The sequence below is a fragment of the Geotrypetes seraphini genome, chromosome 3 (assembly GCF_902459505.1).
Source record: "Geotrypetes seraphini chromosome 3, aGeoSer1.1, whole genome shotgun sequence".
Taxonomy (NCBI): Eukaryota; Metazoa; Chordata; class Amphibia; order Gymnophiona; family Dermophiidae; genus Geotrypetes; species Geotrypetes seraphini.
The window spans coordinates 31,263,271-31,285,243 of NC_047086.1; the positions used below are offsets into that span (position 1 = coordinate 31,263,271).

Sequence of the window (21,973 nt, forward strand, 5' to 3'; positions counted from 1 at the left end):
AACATTCCAGTGTCTCAAAGAGTAAGCAAGACTCTGGAACCCCAAAGAGTAGAAACATTCCATGCAGAATCCCCAAAGAATAGCAAGATTCCATGCTACCGATCCAGGGCAAGCAGTGGCTTCTCCCATGTCTTTTTCAATAACAGACTATAGACTTTTCTTCGCTATATTATATTTACCTAGTATTATCAGAGGATGCTACGAAGCACAGAAAAGACCACGCAGAGCCATACATTCCATAGCATGGAATGTTGCTACTCTTTGTGTTTTGGCCAGGTACTAATGACTTGGCTTGGCCATCGTGAGAACGGGCTACTAGGCTTATGAGGGCACTGGTCCTAAGGGCCGCCGCGTGAGCGGACTGCTGGGCACGATGGACCACTGGTCTGACCCAGCAGCGGCAATTCTTATGTTCTTATGTACATTGGAAGCTAAAATATTTCGACGCTAAACCGGTTAGAACTGGTTTAGCATCAATCGTTAAAGGCACGGTAAGTTTAGAACATCAGGGCCTCTGTGCTGGTACGTTTAATAGCACATTAGACATTGGCATGGGTCTGTGCTAATGTCTACTGCATGGTCAAACCCACGCAAGATGCTTAATTCAGCACATAAATGCATAAAAGGGACTTGTAAACAGGGAGGTGCCTGGGTGCATTCACCATTTAAGCACATAATGTAGGTCTGAATTCTTTAAATAGCACCTAAAAAAATCATCGCCAAATAAAACCCATCTAAGCACTATTTTATAAACAGGTCCTAAAGTTAGATGTGGCTTATGAAATAGCACTTACACCTGGGAGCCACACCTAATTTTTGGTGTGACCATATTGTGGCAAGCCTAGGGTCGCATTGGTCTTGCCACATGGTACAAGCAGGAAGAAATTTCCCTAGGTATGAGGCTGCCTATCCCGACACAGAGGCCCTTAGCTTTAACTCCGCTCAGTATGAACAAAGTGGCCCTGTAGAAAGAGCCCATTTTGGGAAAAAGAAAACCCCATTTAAACCTGCCTTTAAACAGCCTTAGGTTCCCTAAGTGCTATTTTCAGCCTGGCCAAAAGGGGGAGCCAGAGGCAGTTTTGGTCCATGCCTTTACCTGAGAGCTTGGGGTTGCTAGAATATAAACCCCAGCTGCAGCCAAGGAGCGGAGGAGGAAGGAAGACAGCTTCACAGGGAGGGACAGAGAAGCATCAGGCTATGCAATGGGACAGACTTCAGCCTAAAGCCATTCCTGGAGAGGAATTGATGGAGCTTGGAGAAGCTGAACAACCCACACAGGCAGATTGGTCTGGAGCAGAGGAATGCATGGAGGTTGGTGAAAGTTTACCTTTTGACTCGGAACCAGCTGAGTCTATGGAGATCAATTAAGATAAAGCACTGCTGGGTTGTTGTTGTTTTTTTTTGTGTGCTATGAAGAGGATTTTCTGTGCTGCCTTGCTGGAAAAGGAACTGTGGTGTGTTGCAGTTTGGGTATGCTTTATTTAATACATAAACCTCAGAAAGAAAGAGAATTCTCTAATGGCCCAGCCTTTCATTGCTAGCTGTCAGCTGTCACCTGAACATTAAGAGGGTTTTTTTTTGCATTTTGTATTTTGGCTTGTTTATTGGAATCACTTTTGGGAACTATTGAATGACTGGAACTGAACTGCTATTGAAGTGAAACCCTTTTCTGTCATGGCTGCTGGAGTAGTGCAGGAACTGTTTTAACTACAGATGGGTTTTTTTTTAAATTTTTCCTGCTGTTGAGTGAAACCCCGTATCTCAGCATTTTTCTTGTGGGGAGACCTGATCAAGAACCATCAAGCTAACATTATTAATGAATGGAACTGTGAAATTATACTTGGGTTTAAACCCCACTGAGTGTTGGGGTTGTTTTTTTTTTCTGGGTTTCTTATGACCTTGAAACAAGTCCCCAAAGCAAAGGCAGGGCCTGATGTTTCAGAAAGCTGAAGGAAGCCAAGAAAGCAACTGTTTGCAAGCTGATAATTTATCATCATACTTACCAGTCTGAGTTGTATTGAACAAAAGTACTGTAATGTTTTGCTGATTACCTGCCTTTTGCATGGGTTGTTTTTTTTTTTTAACTGAACTTACTTTTGAAAACCTATTGCATTTTGAAGAACTTTGTGATAAAAGCTTACTACCTTTTTGATACCAAGGTTCTGGCCTCGTGTGGTTTTTGTGTGTGATCCTGGGTTGTCTAAGGAAGTGCCAGGGCAAGTTATCCAAAGCCCTGTATGACCCATCCCATCTTGGAGGGCAAGCCTAAAGTCATTCAGTGCCACCTAGTGGTGGGTGCCCGCAGAGCACATAGTGGACCCCCTGGCAGGCGACAATATGCACCAACAGAAATGTGGTACAAATCCTTGTGTATAATCAGGCGTGGAGGCCCTGCATTCTATAATTGCTCGCGTTTTGTTTATGTTGGGTTGTCTTTGTTATAAAGTCGTGTATGGTATCCAATTTATATAACTGACAGATTCCTTATAGCATCTTGTAAACACAGAAGAGGATCACATGCTCTGTTTCTTTTTCCATCTGTTCAGGGTTGTGAAAGCAAGAAATCTTTGGATCATACGTTGGCATGCCAAGCTGCTTCCTACAATAAGGAATTTCGACCTTTGTGGAGTAACGCTTGTTCTTACAAACATTTTAGAGCTCAATGGAAAACTTACCTTTTTTCAGAGTACCTGGTGAATTAATGTATACACTTCTCCCTCCGTATCCGCGGTTTCCGTATCTGCGGATTCGCTTATTTGCAATTTTTTGGCTGCTGACTCTGCCCCCCCCCCCTAATTTTCATCACTGAACCTGGCGTTTCACATTGGAAATCGCTGCTCCTGGTGGTTCATGGAGGAAATCGTTGCACGGAGCAAATTGCAGGTCGGGTTATTCAAGGTTTATTATCTTTTTTAGGTCTATTTTACCAAAAAAGTGTGAATAACATGCAAAAAAGTTATTTGCGGTTTTTTGATATTCACGGCTATGTTCTGCCTGCATCCCCCAGGAATACGGAGGGAGAAGTATATGTTTCTTATGTCATTTTATTATTAATCTTTTGTTAACCGCGTTGAACTTATGCAGTTTATAAGTACGATGTTATGTTATGTTAAATGTGAGAAATGCCCCTGATAAACCCCTGGCACAGATGTTATGCCTAAATTTATGTGCGTAAATTTAAATTAAATCCAGTTAACGCTGCCAGTTGCTTGTTAAGAAGCCAATTATAACACTAACTAGTCTTATAGCCCGTTACATTAACGGGTGCTAGAATATATGTGTGTGTGTGTGTCTGTCTTTATTTATTTTTCTCTCTCCTTAGCCGCTTTCTGTGTTTTTTTTTTTTTTTTGGGGGGGGGGGTTCCTTGGCTGTCCACAACCACCCCTTGCCTGCTCCCCATCCATTATCCCTTCCTTTTACCTCCCCTGTGTCCTCCACCTCTCCATCACTGCTCACCTTATCCAGCTGCAGCCCCTTTGTTTTACATCCCCCCTGTCCATCATCACCTTACATCAACGGGTGCTAGAATAGATTAGTCTTATCCAGTATGGCTATTCTTCTTATGTCTTACCCCCTCTATTCAGGCTCCCATTTCCCCTTTTACCCTCCCTATTTCCACCTTTTTTCACCAACTTAAAAATCTGTCCCTTTTCTCTGTCCTTCACCTCCATAGAACTCCCTCTTCATTCCCCCTTCACTTATTCTTCCAGCTCCTGTCTTCAGCCCCTTTCTCTCACATGCCCCCTTTTGTAGCCCCCCCTTCTCCCATCTCATCCTTTTTTCATCCCCAGCTCCCTTCTCTCACACATTCCTTTATAGCCCCCAAACCCAACCCCCTTCTCATACCTACTCTTCCAGCCCTCAGTTCTCCTCGAACGGTTGGGAGTGATCTATCCCTTCCCCCTTTTCCGGGCATCCGATCTTGCTCCAGGGGAGGTTACTTGGGGTGGGGGGGGTCACAGCCGCAGGCATCGGGAGTAGTTTTTGTTGTTGTTTGGGGGGAGGGGGAGGCGGGGGGTTCGGGAAATCGTGGGTAGTGCTGGTCTGTTACATGTGGGTGTCGTCCGGCTCCCCTGGAGCAAGTTACTGTTCCATCCGAAGGTGAACGCCAGTCCCAAGTCTGAGCGATCCTCCCAAACTGATTCCCCGCTTGACCTCCCTTACCCGGGTTGCGTTAGCCAGCGCTAATGTGCGCGAGCGGCTCTAGCACCGGCTTCTCCACCTGGACCCTGAGCACGCGCCGCGCTCCGCCCCTTAGCCACCTGGAAGTACCGGGCTTCACTCGCCTGCTCCCAGTAGGCCAAGAGAGAGAGGGGGGGGGAGTGGCTGCCGTGGTGATCTGGCCGACTCCCTGATGACAGGAGCCGCGGCGGCACCTTTAAAGTGAAAAAATAACTGTGGCAAGGGAGCCGGCCAACTGGCAGTTCAAGTTGGAGCTTTGGTCTGGCCTGCTCCCTGCCCGCCTTGCCATATTGTATTTTTTTATTTGAAAGACGCGGCGGTGGCTCCTCTCATGATCCCCACCTGCGTAGGAAGTCTGACCCAGGCGGGGATCGTGAGAGGAGCCACCGCCGCGTCTTTCAACTAAAAAATACAATACGGCAGGGAGCAGGCCAGACTGAAAAACAGCAAGGAGCAGCATAGTAAGGCAAGGAGCAGGGCAGAGGGAAGAACAGCACGACTGACAGCTGCCGCATCCGACATCAGCCTTGGGGAGGAGAGAGGACTTCAGGCAAGGAGCAGGGCAGAGCAAAAAACAGCACGGGCTGACAGCCGCACGGAAAACGGACGCACGCTTAGGAACTGCGCATGCGCGGCTTACCATTTTATTATATTAGATTGGCTCATTTTCAATTAAGTTGCACACGCAGTGGTTTAGTAAGGGTGGGCAGGGGGGAGTGGATCGCCCTGGGTGCCATCTAAGGGGGGGGCACCGGCACCTCCCGCCCCCCCCATGCCATGCTCGTGCCCTCTCTTCCCCGTACCTCTTTAAAATCTTCGCCAGTGCGAGCAACTACTCTAGCCTGCTGCTCGCACCGGCCTGGCTCCCTTTGAAATCACTTCCTGGTCACGGGGGCCAGATGCATTTGCAAAAACCTCTCTGTTGTTGAAAAACCTATGTAGTATGGATCAGCATAGAACCTGGCAAAAGTGACCTTCCAGGTCAGGTACTTCAGAGAGCAGATATAAGTAGCTCAACATGAGCTTTCATCATCTAGGTTACATCTAATGCACTGTAGGAGGCTTGATGGGAGGTTTCAATAGAAGCAAGCCTCTTATAAAGTGAACAAATGAAGACTAAGCAGAGATGATTTACCTTCTACTTGTAATCATATGCACCTGATGTACTAAAGTGAACATAATGGGGTTGGCTTTGAGACCTGTCTTCAAAAGACGTAGATGGTATACAAGCAGTTTTCGTATGAAGTAGGAAAATGGATTTAAGACCTTGCCTTCACACCAGATGTAAACTCCTTCGAAGAACTCCATACAAGATAGCCCCAACTAAACTTGTAAAAGTGGAACAGAAAAGCAATCCCTGGTTCTCGGACAAGCTATTAGCCCTAAGGACAAGAGTAAGAAGACTAGAGAGGGCCTGGAGGAAAAACCACTATGTCAATTGGAGAAGAGAAATACCATACCTACCATATCAACTCTTGTGTCCTGCAAATGTTAGCTAGGAATCATTGCGACTTGCACAATATTGGAATTGCTACAGAGACATAGATATTACAAAGAAATTTCATGGAAGATATCGTGCAGGGGACTGCATGGGAAAGTGTCAATGCAATGAGGAAAAAAGATGAGTTTTCAGTGCTTTTCTGAATTGAAAGTATGTGGGTGTTTGTCGAAGGCTGCCTGGGAGGTTGTTCCAGATTCCGGGCCCCTGAAACTCGAAGGTTGTCTCAAAGAGAGCCTTCCTTTGAACATGGCATGCAGAGGAGGGTGGTAGTTTTCATCGTTGGATTGTCCTTGAGTTGTGGAAGGGTTGTGTAATTTGGATGACGGATGTGGATCCAGCTGAATTTTCACCGTATTTGGCCTGCTACCTTGAAATGGACCCTGCTTCTGACTGGCAACCAGTATAGTTCCTTAAGGAGAGGTGTAACCCTCTCATATTTGTCTTGCATAAGATTAACCTTGCCGCTGTATTTTGGAGCAGTTGTAGTCTCTTAAGGTCTTTCTCAGCAAAACAGCAGTAGAGAACTACAGTAAAGCAATACAACTGGCAGTAGCTGAAGCTGGAAAGAATTCATTACAATACCTTGATTAATTAGTCAAGGAACTCATCCAAAGGTCTTTTCAGGATCTTTAATTCACTAATATCCACTAGGGATATTACCTCGCAGCCCTTTGATGAAGACAGCTAGACAGCTGTTTCCAGGGCAAGGTCAGGACAATAAGGGAATCATTTACCCATACATTACCCTATAAACCAGGGGTCTCAAAGTCCGTCCTTGAGGGCCGCAATCCAGTCGGGTTTTCTGGATTTCCCCAATAAATATGCATGAGATTTATGTGCATGCACTGCTTTCAATGCATATTCATTGGGGAAATCCTGAAAACGCGACTGGATTGTGGCCCTCAAAGAGGGACTTTGAGATCCCTGCTGTAAACCAATGAAGAGGAGAATGGCACACATCCTTGTGTAATAACAAACTGTGCAAGCAAATCTCAAAGGATCCCACAGTCAGCATAAAGGGATCCTTCACATGTTCATCTTCTAATGTGGTAGACATCGGTGAAACATACCAAATATTAAGAATTGCAATACCAACCAGGATGTCATCTCTGTCGGACAACGCTTTGGAAAAACTGACCACTGCACCAATGTTTTTATGGTGAGAATACTAAAAGGGAATTTAAAAAACAATCCAAGAACATAAAACCTTTGAAATCAAAACGATAAGGTATTTTGACACCTACTAGACAAGACTCAACAGAGGTCTGGGCTTTCTTTCCCACTATAAAGACATTTAAAATTGCTGCCCACCCACCCCCTCTCTTTTCCTATCCATAAAACGTTTTCATGTTTTCCTTACTTGTCTCCTTTACTGTCAAAATATTGTATTTCTTCCCTCATTTTCCCTTAGGGTCTGTTTTGTTTGTTGGTTGGCCTACATTAATGAGGTCGTCTCCCTGTAATGAGAATTGTACTACATGTTTTTAAACTTGTTCATCGCTTTGTATTATGATTAAGCGATCCATCAACTTTTATTGAAACTTGATATATACTATTTGTCAACATTTGCTTATTTCTGATCTGAAGAAGGGTTACCTTCGAAAGCTCGTCATAAAATGCATTGAGGTAGTCCAATAAAAAAGGTAGCACCTTATTTCCTTGTTTTATTTCTTTATACCACTCATACGTTAGAAAATTGCAGAGATGAGTGCTATACATGCCAATGTGAAAGAATGAATAATTCTGTACTGTTACCACTGTTACTGAAAAGGCTCTCAACGAAATGTTGCCATGGCTGCTGAAAAAGCAAATAGATTAGAGGTTATCCAAAAAAGGACACGGAGCAAAACCGAGAATATTATTGTGCCTCTTTTTAGGTCTCTGGTGCATCTACACCTTGAGTGTTGCATGCAATTCTTCTTGTCTCATCTCAAGAAGGATATTGCACAACCAGAAAAGGTTAAAAGAAAAGAACATAAGAATTGCCGCTGTTGGGTCAGACCAGTGGTCCTTCGTGCCCAGTAGTCCGCTCCCACGGCAGCCCTTACGTCAAAGACCAGCGCCCTAACTGAGACTAACCCTACCTGAGTATAGAAACATAGAAACATAGAAAGATGACGGCAGAAAAGGGCTACAGCCCATCAAGTCTGCCCACTCTTCTGACCCACCCCATCAAGTCTGAGTGCTAATGACCCAGATCCTTAGCTCGACCCCCATAGGGATCCCACGTGGATGTCCCATTTATTCTTAAAGTCTAGCACGCTGGTGGCCTTGACCACCTGCACCGGAAGTTTGTTCCAGTGATCTACAACCCTTTCTGTGAAGAAATACTTCCTGGTGTCACCATTAAATTTCCCTCCTCTGAGTTTGAGCGGGTGCCCCCTTGTGACCGAGGGTCCCCTGGGGAAGAATATATCGCTTTCCGCCTCGACACGACCTGTGATGTACTTAAATGTCTCAATCATGTCTCCCCTTTCTCTACGCTCCTCAAGAGTGTATAGCTGTAGTTTGCCCAGTCTTTCTTCGTATGAGAGACTCTTGAGTCCGGAGACCATTCTAGTGGCCATTCGCTGGACAGATTCAGCTCGAAGCACATCTTTTTGGTAGTGTGGTCTCCAAAATTGCACACAGTATTCCAGGTGAGGTCTCACCATGGCTCTGTAAAGCGGCATTATGACTTCAGGTTTGCGGCTGATGAAGCCTCTATTGATACATCCCAACATCTGCCTTGCCTTGGATGAGGCCTGCTCCACCTGTTTGGCAGCCTTCATATCTGCACTGACGATTACTCCCAAGTCCCGTTCTTCTGAAGTCCTAGCTAGTGTTTCCCCATTTAAGGTGTAAGTTTTGCATGGATTTCCGCAGCCAAGATGCATGACCTTACATTTCTTAGCGTTGAAGCCCAGCTGCCATGTCGAGGACCAGTTTTCCAACGTGATCAAATCCTGCGTCATATTATCCTTGAGATTGCTTTCACTTACTATATTACACAGTTTGGCGTCGTCGGCGAACAATGTTACTTTACCCTGAAGCCCTTGGGTCAAGTCCCTTATGAATATGTTGAAAAGGGATGGTCCCAGGACCGAGCCCTGCGGCACTCCGCTAGTCACTTCCGATGTCTCAGAGAGGGTGCCGTTGACCACCACCCTCTGAAGTCTTCCACTCAGCCAATCGTTGACCCATGCAGTTAGTTTCTCACCTAACCCCATCGACTTCATCTTGTGCAATAGTCTGCGGTGTGGGACACTGTCAAAAGCTTTACTGAAATCCAAGTACACTATGTCCAGAGACTCTCCCGAGTCTAACTTTCCCGTCACCCAATCAAAGAAGCTGATTAGATTGGATTGGCATGACCTACCCCTAGTGAATCCATGTTGACAGGGATCCCTTAGGTTCCCCTCGTCCAAAATCGTGTCTAGTTTACCTTTAAGTAAAGTTTCCATGAGTTTACATACTACTGATGTGAGACTTACTGGTCTGTAATTTGCAGCCTCTGCTCTGCAACCTTTTTTGTGCAGAGGAATGACGTTGGCTGTTTTCCAGTCCAGGGGGACTCTCCCCGTACTTAGGGAGAGATTGAAGAGTACTGCTAACGGTTTTGCCAAAACATCGCTTAGCTCTCTGAGCACTCTTGGGTGCAAATTGTCCGGTCCCATGGCTTTGTTCACCTTAAGTCTTGACAGTTCACTGTAGACATCAGCAGGTGTGAACTCAAAATTCTGAAATGGATCTTCCATGCTTTGCTTCATTTCCAGCCTTGGCCCGTGCCCTGGTGCCTCGCAGGTAAAGACCGAGCAGAAGTAATCATTCAGCAGTTTGGCTTTATCGGAATCTGTTTCCACATAATTCCCGTCTGGCGTTCTAAGGCGTACTATCCCATTTGTGTTCTTCTTCCTGTCACTAATGTACCTGAAGAAGGATTTGTCCCCTTTCTTAATGTTCTTCGCTAGAGTTTCTTCCATTCGAAGTTTGGCCTCCCTGACTGCTGTTTTGACCGCTGCAGACTTTGTCTTGTATTCAATGTTTGCTTCCTTCTCCCCGGTGCGTTTGTATAAGAGAAATGCTTTTTTCTTCTCCTTGACGCGGTTCGAGACCTCATCAGTGAACCATTTGGGTCTCTTGTTTCTTTGTTGTTTATTTACCGATTTAATGTAGCGGATAGATGCCTCATGAAGGGTCGACTTCAAGGTTGACCACATAGCTTCCACATTATTAGTTACTTCTTGAACCTGTAGTGTCTGATGAACGAAATCTCCCATGCGTGCGAAGTCAGTGCCCCGGAAATTGAGTACCCTTGTTCTTGTTTGAGATCTAGGGAAGCCTTTCCTAAGGTTAAACCATACCATGTTATGGTCACTGGTGGCTAGCGTTTCTCCCACCGAGACCTCCGAGACGCTTTCCCCGTTCGTAAGTACCAGGTCCAGGATGGCCTGGGCCCTAGTAGGCTCTAGCACCATTTGTTTGAGCTGTACTCCCTTCATGGACGCTAATATCCTCCTGCTATCACAAGTTGTCGCTGAGAGTGTGTTCCAGTCTACATCAGGCATATTGAAGTCTCCTGATAGAACAACATCCCCCCGCAAGGTGATATTCTCAATGTCTTCGATTAATTCTGCGTCTTTGTCCTCCGATTGTCTAGGAGGTCTGTATACCACACCAAGGTATAGGCATTTTTCTCCGCCTCTGGCCAGGTTTACCCAGATAGATTCCCCAGTATACTTGACATCCGTGATCCTGGTTGTCTTAATGTTCTCTTTGATGTAAAGTGCTACCCCTCCTCCTAACTTACCCTCTCTGTCTTGGCGAAGCAAGTTGTATCCTGGTATAGTCATATCCCACCCATGAGAGTCCGTGAACCATGTTTCGGACACAGCCACCACGTCTAAGTCTGCATTAACCATTTCTGTTTCCAGTTCTAGAAGTTTATTCCCCAGGCTGTGTGCGTTAACATACATAGCTCTCCACTCTTGGTGTTTACTAAGCTCCTTATGAGTTAAGGTGTCTCCTAGCGAATCTGTTGCAGTAAGGGTATTTACCTCGGACTTAGAAGCGGAGTTTTTGTTCGCCACCTCAGGATTTTTACTTACTGCTCCGGTGTAAAAGTGGGTACCCACCCCCGACTTACCTAGTTTAAAGCCCTTCGAAGTAGGCGGGCTAGTCGGTGTCCGAAGACGTTCTTACCTCTGTTGGTCAGGTGGAGTCCGTCTGGTCCCTGTAGTCCCTGTAGTGCCTCACCGTGATTCAGGAATCCGAAGTTCATTTCCCGGCACCATCGTTGTAGCCACTCATTCGTCTTCAGGATACGTTCGTCCCTGTCCCTGTCCCTGTCCCTGTCTAACTTTGTCTTGAATCCCTGGAGGGTGTTTTCCCCTATGACAGACTCAAGAAGAGCGTTCCAGTTTTCTACCACTCTCTGAGTGAAGAAGAACTTCCTTACATTCATACGGAATCTATCCCCTTTCAATTTTAGAGAGTGCCCTCTCGTTCTCCCTACCTTGGAGAGGGTGAACAACCTGACCTTATCTACTAAGTCTATTCCCTTCAGTACCTTGAATGTTTCGATCATGTCCCTTCTCAATCTCCTCTGTTCGAGGTAGAAGAGGTCCAGTTTCTCTAATCTTTTGCTGTACGGCAACTCCTCCAGCCCCTTAACCATTTTAGTTGCTCTTCTCTGGACCCTCTCGAGTAGTACTGTGTCTGTGTAAAGGGGGGAGGGAGGGGGAAGGAGCACCATCAGAACCAATTTTGTTTCCCTGTAGAAAAAAAACCCAAAAACCCTTGCCTTGATGGATCCCAAAATAGCATCTGCCTGCATCAGCATTGAAATCAAATCAGATAATCATATTGCCTAATCTGTAGTTTGCTGGCGTACTCTTGGGTTTCTTAAACATAGTCACTGATATCACTGTGCCCCATTAATCTTGGGGGCATGAATTGTAGTAAGAACATAAGAATTGCCGCTGCTGGATCAGACCAGTGGTCCATGGCACCCGGCAGTCCGCTCCCGTGGCGGCCCTTACCTGTTAAAATCTAAGCACATCACATCTAGCACTCTTCCTTGATCCAACTAGTGAAACCACACTGGATTCCAAAAATCTCACTAGTCTGTTTAGAAGCATTTCTCTTAATTTAACTACCACAGAGGGGCCTGTAGTTCCCAAATATCCTCTAATAATAGTAAGCTTCTACTCATTATGACAGATAACGAATAATTGGAAAAATTGGGATAGGCTGAGTTATAGCTTTTGGTGGAACTCTTTGTGTCACATATTTAAAATGGAAAGGGTAATTGCCATGCAGCAAGAAAATTTTAAGAAATTTCAGGATATTTGGGAGCCATTAACAAGATACTGTAAAGATTGAAATGACTGCATAGAATAAATATTAGTTTTTATTTTCTTTTTGTTCATACACGTCCAGGGTGGAGGGTGGGGTGTGTGGGAATATTTTATGATTTCTTTCACTTATGAATAATTGTTGGGTATAAGGGAGGGGGGATAATTGACGCAAGTTAGAATTTGAAGATATATTAAATGATGTTAAAGTATAAAATGTATGTATTTTATGTTAAAAATTAATAAAGATAAAAACAAACAAAAAAAAAAACTACCACAGAGGGGCCTTTAGTTCCCAAACTCCTCCTTAATTCTGCATTTGTGGAGAGGGACCACATTCACTCTTCTCCAGTCCTCAAAGACCACTCCCGACTGCCCATGGATGTATGCTATCCATCCCCATCGCTTTGTCTGTATTTAGTTCAGCTAACTCTTCACGAACACAATCCTCAGAAAATCATTCTAGTGATTTGGGGTTGCTGAATTCAAAACTGACCTTAATTTTTTCAGTATAACCCTCTGATATATGGCAAAAGAGCACTATAAAGCAAAAATGAACATTTTCATTCTATTTTCTAATGCTTGGAGTAAATATTACAACAATCTCTGAAATATTAAATCTAACAATTCATTTTCTCCACTCGCATCTGGATTTTTTTCCTTATTTAGAATATTGTGTACAATTCTGGAAACCGCACCTTCAAAAAGATATAAAAAGGATGGAATGTAGTCCAGAGGAAGGCTACTAAAATGGTATGTAGTCTTCATCATAAGGCGTATGGGGACAGACTTAAAGATCTCAATCTGTATACTTTGGAGGACAGGCAGGAGAGGGGAGATATGATAGAGACATTTAAATACCTACGTGATGTAAATGTGCATGAGTCGAGTCTCTTTAATTTAAAGGAAACTCTGCAATGAGAGGGCATAGGATGAAGTTAAGAGGTGATAGGCTATGGAGTAATCTAAGGAAATGCTTTTTTATAGAAAGGGTGCTGGATGCGTGGAAGTGTCTCCCGGAAGAGGTGGTGGAGGCAGAGACTGTGTCTGAATTCAAGAGGGCCTGGGATAGGCACATGGGATCTCTCAGAGAGAGATAGAGATAATGGTTACTGCTGATGGGCAGCTCTATGATCTCACAATACAGGTTCAAAGAGCCTTAGCCTATAGGAAGAGGAGATGCAAATATTAAGAACCGTAGCCAATAGGGAGAGGAGGAGATAATGGTTATTGCAGATGGGTAGACTAGATGGACCATTTGGCTTTTATCTGCCATCATGTTTGTATGTTTCTAATCTTAATAGTGTTAGTGATGAGCACGGGGAAAGGATTCACCAGGACATTGCTACAATGGAGAAACGATATCAGGGCAGATGGAATTCATCAATGCTGGCTAACTATTGTTGGACATTAATTAGAGGTGTTCCTAATCTCGTTTATCTAAACGCACTTCAACAGCAAAACGATTCTAGAAAATAATATTTATAGGAACTCTTAAATCAGTGCAATGCATTACATTATGACTTCTTGTGCTATAAATATTTGCGATTTGCTCAAAAACTATACGTGATAGGAGAAAACTGAGGCTATTTTCATACACAGGAGGTCAAATTCTATACAGTAAATCTCATTTTCTTCTTGCCCAAGAAAAAAAGTTAAAAGTTATTGTGCAGTGTTTACTGCAAACACAGTTTTCTCTGAAAGTGACGGGCACAATTTCAGAAGCTCCAGCGTTTCGGCTCTAAATATTTTCTGCGGGACCTGAGTGACAGATGGAGGACAAGAAATCAAACCTATTTTTGGCTGTTTTTACCAGTTTATTAGGAAATGAGTTTGCATAATTCACTCAAGAGAGTAGATACCATTCATTTATTTAAAAGATTTATAAACCGCTTTATAATCAAATCGTGTACATCATATACCCATTATTGAAAAATACCGAGGTCCATAACATAAACAAAAGTTTACATTAATATTTCATAATTTATAGGTTGGCGTTCTTACTTTGTCTACTTCTGCAATGTCATTCCTTAAGGATGGTGCATAGCCAGAATATCAATATTTCATCTATACCAGGGGCATCAAAGTCCCTCCTCGAGGGCCGCAATCCAGTTGGGTTTTCAGGATTTCCCCAATGAATATGCATGAGATCTATTTGTATGCATTGCTTTCATTGTATGCTAATAGATCTCATGCATATTCATTGGGGAAATTCTGAAAACCCGACTGGATTGCGGCGCTCGAGGAGGGACTTTGACACCCCTGATCTATATGTATTTACATAAAGCCGCCAACAAATAATTCGGATTTCAGTTGTTTCCTAAAATTCATACGATCTTTACATTGTCCCATAACGCCAGGAGTGAATTCCAAAGTTAAACCCATTATTGAAAACATGGTATCCCTCATTTTCTTACAGTGAATTCTGGTTTCTTTGTCATTCACCAGTCTCATACCACCCTTGGATCGTAACCTACAATTAGGTTGGTAGACTTCTCAGAGGGATTGAAAACATGCTGGAGCAGAAGAATATACCATAATATAACATAAGAAAATACACATAAAATAGGGTTACCGGACATCCAAGAAAACCTGGACATGCCCTCTTTTTAGAGGACTCTACGGGGGCCTGGAGGGATTTCCAATACCTGACAGTTTGTCCTGGTTTTGGAAGTCTCCAACCTCAGGGCCACATCTGGAGGGCATCTGCGCATGCATGGATGTTGACGTGATGAAGTCATAGGCATGCACGCAAGCACATGAAATTATCGTGTTGATGTCCAAACGGGCGCAGACGCCCTCCAGATGTGGCCCTGAGGTTGGGAACTTCCAAAACCCGGATAAACTATCAGGTATTGGAAATCCCTACAGGCACCCAGAGAGACTCTGGGCTCTTTTGGGAGGACGGGCTAAATAATAGAATAAAAATAAAATTCTGTAAAGCGGTGCCTAGAGGTAAGTGCAACTTAGGCTCCTCAAAAGTACCATCAATTGAGAAGTAGCCACCTGGGTTCACTAGGCGCTGTACTGTAACGTAGGGGTCTTTTTATTAAGGCGCGTTAAGTGATTTAGCACGTGCTAAATTCTAAGGCATCCGTTATATTCTATGGGCGCCTTAGCATTTAGCATGCGTTAAATCGTTTAGCACGCCTTAATAAAAGGACCCCATAATGCTTAACTGCAAGGGATTCCACCCATGGGCATGTTTTCCAGGTACATGCATAGTTTATAAAATACTATAAATCATGAGCGTTATTTGTTGCGCCCAACTTATGCCTGCCATTGGCATTGGCATAAAAGGGCACATCTACACATTGACACATCAATGGCAGCCTTATACCGATATTCCGTAATGGAATCTTGGTGCCAAGATGCCATTAGAGAATTGGTGCTAAGTGCATGGCATTGGGGTGCCTACGCCAAAGTGCCAGTTTATAGAATTGCCCCCTTTTACCCTTTTCTAGAATTGCCCCCTTTTACCCTTTTCTTTTCCATCCTAGTCCTTCCTCCCTCTCTGCGGAAGATGCTTCAATTGTGTTTTGAAGAGCAGAAAAAAAAGGGAAAAATGTAGCTGAGGTTTAGAGTAAATCCAAAAACAAGATGCAACATTGCGGAGAGGTAGGAATAGCATAATTATAACAACAATCTATATATATAAAATCGGAGGTGTGTATGTGTGTGTGTATGTGTGTATGTGCCGCGATCACGCAAAAACGGCTTGACCGATTTGAACAAAACTTGGTATGCAGATCCCTCACTACCTGGGGTGATATGTTCTGGGGGTCTCGCGGCCCACCTGCACACGTGGGCGGAGCTACAAACAGTAAATCAGATTTCACCCATTCACGTCAATGGAAAAAATGTAAAAAGCTGTGGGACCGATTTGAACGAAAATTGGTATGCAGATCCCTCACTACCGGGGGTGATATGTTCTGGGGGTCTCGCGGCCCACCTGCACACGTGGGCGGAGCTACAAACAGAAAATCAGATTTCACCCATTCAAGTCATTGGAAAAAATGTACAAAGCTGTGGGACCGATTTGAACGAAACTTGGTATGCAGATCCCTCACTACCTGGGGTGATATGTTCTGGGGGTCTCGCGGCCCACCTGCACACGTGGGCGGAGCTACAAACAGTAAATCAGATTTCACCCATTCACGTCAATGGAAAAAATGTAAAAAGCTGTGGGACCGATTTGAACGAAAATTGGTATGCAGATCCCTCACTACCGGGGGTGATATGTTCTGGGGGTCTCGCGGCCCACCTGCACACGTGGGCGGAGCTACAAACAGAAAATCAGATTTCACCCATTCAAGTCATTGGAAAAAATGTACAAAGCTGTGGGACCGATTTGAACGAAACTTGGTATGCAGATCCCTCACTACCTGGGGTGATATGTTCTGGGGGTCTCGCGGCCCACCTGCACACGTGGGCGGAGCTACAAACAGTAAATCAGATTTCACCCATTCACGTCAATGGAAAAAATGTAAAAAGCTGTGGGACCGATTTGAACGAAAATTGGTATGCAGATCCCTCACTACCGGGGTGATATGTTCTGGGGGTCTCGCGGCCCACCTGCACATGTGGGCGGAGCTACAAACAGAAAATCAGATTTCACCCATTCACGTCAATGGAAAAAATGTAAAAAGCTGTGGGACCGATTTGAACGCAAATTGGTATGCAGATCCCTCACTACCTGGGGTGATATGTTCTGGGGGTCTCACGGCCCACCTGCACACGTGGGCGGAGCTACAAACAGAACATCAGATTTCACCCATTCATGTCAATGGAAAAAATGTAAACAGCTGCCATTCTCACAGTAAATCTAAAACGGCTTGACCGATTTGAACGAAACTTGGTATGCAGATCCCTCACTACCTGGGGTGATATGTTCTGGGGGTCTCGCGGCCCACCTGCACTCGTGGGAAGGGTGGGTTCACCCAAGAATGTATATGTTCTTGCTCCTGGAGGTGAAACTAAAAATGTTGTTTATAATCAATTTTTGTGTTAGTTGAATTGTATTCATTTTGTCAAATATTTCACATTATACTTTGAATATTTTACTTTTTATAAAGCTGAAACAACATTATTTCATTCACCACTATAAAGTATCTTTATTTAAATCCATTTACAGTGTTATTGCTATAATTAAATACCCGTGCAACGCCGGGGCATCAGCTAGTAATGAACTATTTATTTACATTACTAGATATGCTGAGATCTTTTGTACACTATATACACTTCTTCCTCCATATTTGCTGTCATAGGGGACTAACAGAACCGCGAATACAGAAAAACCGCAAATAACTTTTTCATATGTTATTCGCTGTTTTCTATTAAAAACCATTGCGAACACGGTGAAACCATGAATAACAGGGTGGGAGACCTGGCCTGTTCCTGTTGGAGAGGCAAAACATGGTGAAGAAAGTGCTGTGAAATCAGCAATTTTCTCTGCAAACGCTTGAAATCGGCGATTTCTCTATGCAAGCTGACGTAATTGGGGGTGGAAGGAGAAGCCCGCAAGCCCGCAAATAATTGAAACCGCGAATGCTGAAACCGCGAATACAGAGGGAGAAGTGTAATCCAGAATGACAATGCTTAGGATGCCATACTTGTTAAATTTTGTACTGAAAAGGGTAATCCCCCACCCCCACTGACTGTAGAGAGAGAAGAGTATTAACAATGTTGATCTGGAACATTAGTACGGCAATTACACTGCATAACTTCTATGTGTTTACCTTGCAGACTTTTAACACCATTATAAAACTGAATTAAGTACGAGTAGAAGCTCTTCAGTGCAGTACAATTTGCACAGGAAGCTGTTAACCTGATAAAACCGCCAGAAATTGCGGGAAGAGACTTAAGCAGCACAGCTTGTAAGAGGCTAAGAGTATGAGCTTCACCAACTTAGGTAATGTACTTTCACTTAACTCAGCAGCAGTGAAATGCGAGAGTGATAATAATGTTTCATGGGGAGAAGCAATGAGGCATTCAGTCAAGCCCAAAATAACTTAACTGAATTCGGAGAGAAAAAACAAAAAAAAAAGCGTGGGTTAGTTGACTAAAGAATTCTATCTACAATGACTATGTAGAATGAACTGGGCATTTTTTTTTTTTAAATCATTTATCTAGTTTTATACGTAATTGAATATGAGTATCTGAAGACCCTTTTCATATTCTGCCTTTTTCACATACGGTAAAGTAGCATCTTTGAAGACATAAAGGACAAAACAGATTGTTGTCAGGGCTGCGGTGATATTGAAGCAAACGAGGCAACCATTTCTCATGGGGGGGGGGGAAGGGGGTGCTGGCATCTCTACTCTTCCTTTTCCGTAGCTGATCAGCTGTTTGAACTGTACAGGGCTCTAAAAGCTGGAGTAAATGGAAATTTGAGGTCTCATGAGAAGAATGGAAGCGTTGTCCTCAAAATCTCATACCTGAATAAACTGGTCAGTCTATAAGGCATCATCAACATTGTTTCCCCTAAGCCAGGGGTAGGGAACTCCGGTCCTCGAGAGCCGTATTCCAGTCGGGTTTTCAGGATTTCCCCAATGAATATACATTGAAAGCAGTGCATGCAAATAGATCTCATGCATATTCATTGGGGAAATCCTGAAAACCCGACTGGAATACAGCTCTTGAGGACCGGAGTTCCCTACCCCTGCCCTAAGCTGAGCGGCAGTCCTTCACCTACAGTCCTGTCAGTGGATGGTGCTATTTCATTATCACACCTTCAGTAGTGAGGGACAGGCAAGTTCTGCAGGACTCCTAGGAACATGCCTGTCCCTAGTGATTGAAAACACAATATTAAAGTACCGCCCCCTACTGGCAGCAATGCTGTTGAAGGACTCCCACTCAACTGAGAAGGAACAGTGATCATCAGCCTTTGTTACAAACTGGATTAAGTTACTCAGACAGTTTTCTGATTATCTGGACACAGGCAGTTGAATATTGACATCATAAATGTCTCACGAAATCATGGCATAATCGCAAGAGATCATGAGCCTCTGGGAAGCAAAGGTAGAATCAGAAACCAAGTAGACTCTGCAAACTTCTTTGGAGAACATAAGAACACAACAATAGCCTTACTGGGTCAGACCAATGATCCATCAAGCCCAGTAGCCAATCCAGGTCACTAGTACCTGGCCAAAACCCAAGGAGTAGCAATACTCAATACTACCTATATAGGGCAAGCAGTGGCTTCCCCTATGTCTTTCTCAATAACAGACTATGAACTTTTCCTCCAGGAACTTGTCCAAACCTTTCTTAAAATCAGCTACGTTATCTACTCTTACCACATCCTCTGGCTTAACTATTCTCTGAGTGAAAAAAAATTTCCTCCTATTGGTTTTAAAAGTATTTCCCTGTAACTTCATTGAGTGTCCCCTAGTCTTTGTAATTTTTGACGGAGTGAAAAATCGACCCACTTATACCCGTTCTACTCAACTCAGGATTTTGTAGACTTCAATCATATCTCCCCTCAGCCATCTCTTTTCCAAGCTGAAGAGCCCCTAACTGTTGTAGTCTTTCCTTTGTGATCTGTGAAGCCCCATTTTGAATAAGATGGCTAGATAGGTATATGGTTGTTTAAGTAGGGCTATTTTTTAGGGGTGGATTGTGAAACAAAATTGGCCTGGGCAGGGGAATCCCATTCCTGCCTTCTCCTTTCCCCTCAGTCTTTCTCTCCCTAGCACTCTTCTGGAGGCATATGTGAACTCCCGTAGTCTGGAGAGGAAATCCTTGTCGAACAGGAGCTGATAAGTTCAGAGAGTGGTAGAAGGTAGAGGAAGAAAGTTGAGGAAGAGAGGCTGCACGCCTATGGCGATAGCCACCCCAGTGAAGGTGAAGAATGCTTCGACTTTCTTTGTCTATGTTAAGCTGTGATAGGTCTTTGGGGCACACTGTCAGGAGCAATCATTAAGGTCTTCATAACTTTTAACCTTTCTCCCAAAAGGGAGCAGAGAAAGGGTTATCCTTTGATTATATTCTGGTCTATGGGGCGAGGTCAGGGTTAAGTTAATGGCAGCTCACTTATGGGTCCTTTTACTAAGGCGCCATAACTGATTTAGCGCGCGCTAAATGCTAATGTGCCCATTATATTCTATGGGCGCGTTACCATTTATCGCTTGCTAATCTTTAGCGTGCGCTAAATCGGTTAGCGCGCCTTAGTAAAAGGACCCCCTAGTTGTCATGCGCTTCTTCAAAGAAGAAAAATATATCCAATCACTAGTCAGGTCAATACTACCGGGACTTATTTCTGAAGGCATTAATTTTGGTGTTTTCTGATCCCTTGATCAACTCGTTAACACTCAATGGCTCTTATTTTAGAAGCACAACAACCCACAGTACCATCGATCCAACGGAGAGCAAAACCAGCCTGTGGATAAGATGTTCTTTTTTTTGTGTTTTGAAATCATGTTTATTGAGGTCATCCAGAGCAACAAAGGACATACAAGAAATACAGATGCCAACAAACACAAGCGGCTGGAAACAGATGTTCGGAAAATGATTTTTTCACTATAAAATCATAAAAATGTATTTGGATATATAATAATAATAATAACTTTATTTGTGTACCGCAATACCACAAGCAGTTCAGAGCAGTTTACAGAGGAAGAGACTGTACATATACATTGATGTTACAGAAAATATTGTCAAGTACATTGGTAACAAACTTCGATTACATTAGTACGCCTAGAGAGGATAGGTGTATCCGGAAATATGTCAAAGATACAGCTGGTAATTCAGTGATATAACAAGGTGGGATGGAGTCAGAGAAATTTATCAAAGAGATAAGTTTTATTTGATTTCCCGAAGGATTGGTAGGAGGGAGCACTTGTAATGATAGTCCAACCGGACCCTACACGGTCCGTGTTTCGGCAAACACGCCTTCCTCAGGGGTCCAGTTGATGTAAAAACACAAAACATAACAATAAAAAGGTCTAAAAGCAAAGAACTTGTCTTCCGTTACTTTCGGCTATCTGCACAAAGACAAGTTCTTTGCTTTTAGTCCTTTTTATTTTTATGATTTGTGTTTCTACATCAGCTGGACCCCTGAGGAAGGCGTGTTTGCTGAAACACAGATCGTGTGGGGTCGGGTTGGACTATTATATATGCAAATGAGTTTTTATGATTTTATTGTGAATAAATCATTTTCAGAAGATCTTAGCCACAGTCTGGTTTTGCTCTCTTATTTTAGAAGCTCCATTCATATTTTGCTTATCTGAAAACTGGCATTTAAACATCCATAGTGCACAGACATCGAAATCTGAGTTTTATAAAGCACAGTATACTGGGGCCCTCTTATACAAAGATGCGCTAAGTGTTTTAGTGCAGATTTAGCGCATACTACATCAACGTGTGCGCTAACCGCTAACGTACCCATAGGATAACATGCACACATTAGCGTTTAGCGCATGCTAATATTTATCACGCGCTAAAAGGCTTAGCACACCTTTTGTAAAAGAGGGGGTGAGTGTTGGGCAAAGTACTTAAGTAAAAGTGAAAGTACAGTGAAGAGCACATAATCTCTGCCTCAAACTGAAATCCTGTAACTGCACCTTGGATCCTTTCCCCTCCTACCTTAACGAGAACACTCCCCCCCAGGTCATCTCATCTCTTACCATTCTCACAAACTCCGCCCTCCATTTGGGTCTCTTCTCCCCAGAAATGGGCCATATCACTGAAAAAACCTGAGCTAGACCCCGCTCTACCATCCAGCTACCGTCCAATAGCTAACATTCCCCTTCTTACCAAGATGCTAGAGTCCATCATATCCACTCAACTCTCCTCCTACCTTGAGAAATTCACCATTCTTCAACCCTACCAATACGGCTTCCGTCCCAATTTCAGCATCGAATCCCTTCTGACCTCCTTAATCTCAAAAGTTCAATATCTCCATTCTTGCAACAAATTCTCCGTCCTTCTCCAATTCGACCTCTCTGCAGCTTTTGA

General features: G+C 43.7%; 1 long non-coding RNA gene across 1 annotated transcript in view; it reads left to right on the forward strand.

Annotated features, from left to right (window-relative positions):
* The first annotated feature begins 1,147 nt into the window (after positions 1-1,147).
* Positions 1,148-21,973, forward strand: part of LOC117357766 — a 61,059-nt gene continuing 40,233 nt past the window's right edge. Inside the window, exons 1-2 of the long non-coding RNA XR_004538855.1 lie at positions 1,148-1,311; positions 17,765-17,930. This is a non-coding gene — a long non-coding RNA (uncharacterized LOC117357766). The remainder of the gene's footprint in view (positions 1,312-17,764; positions 17,931-21,973) is intronic.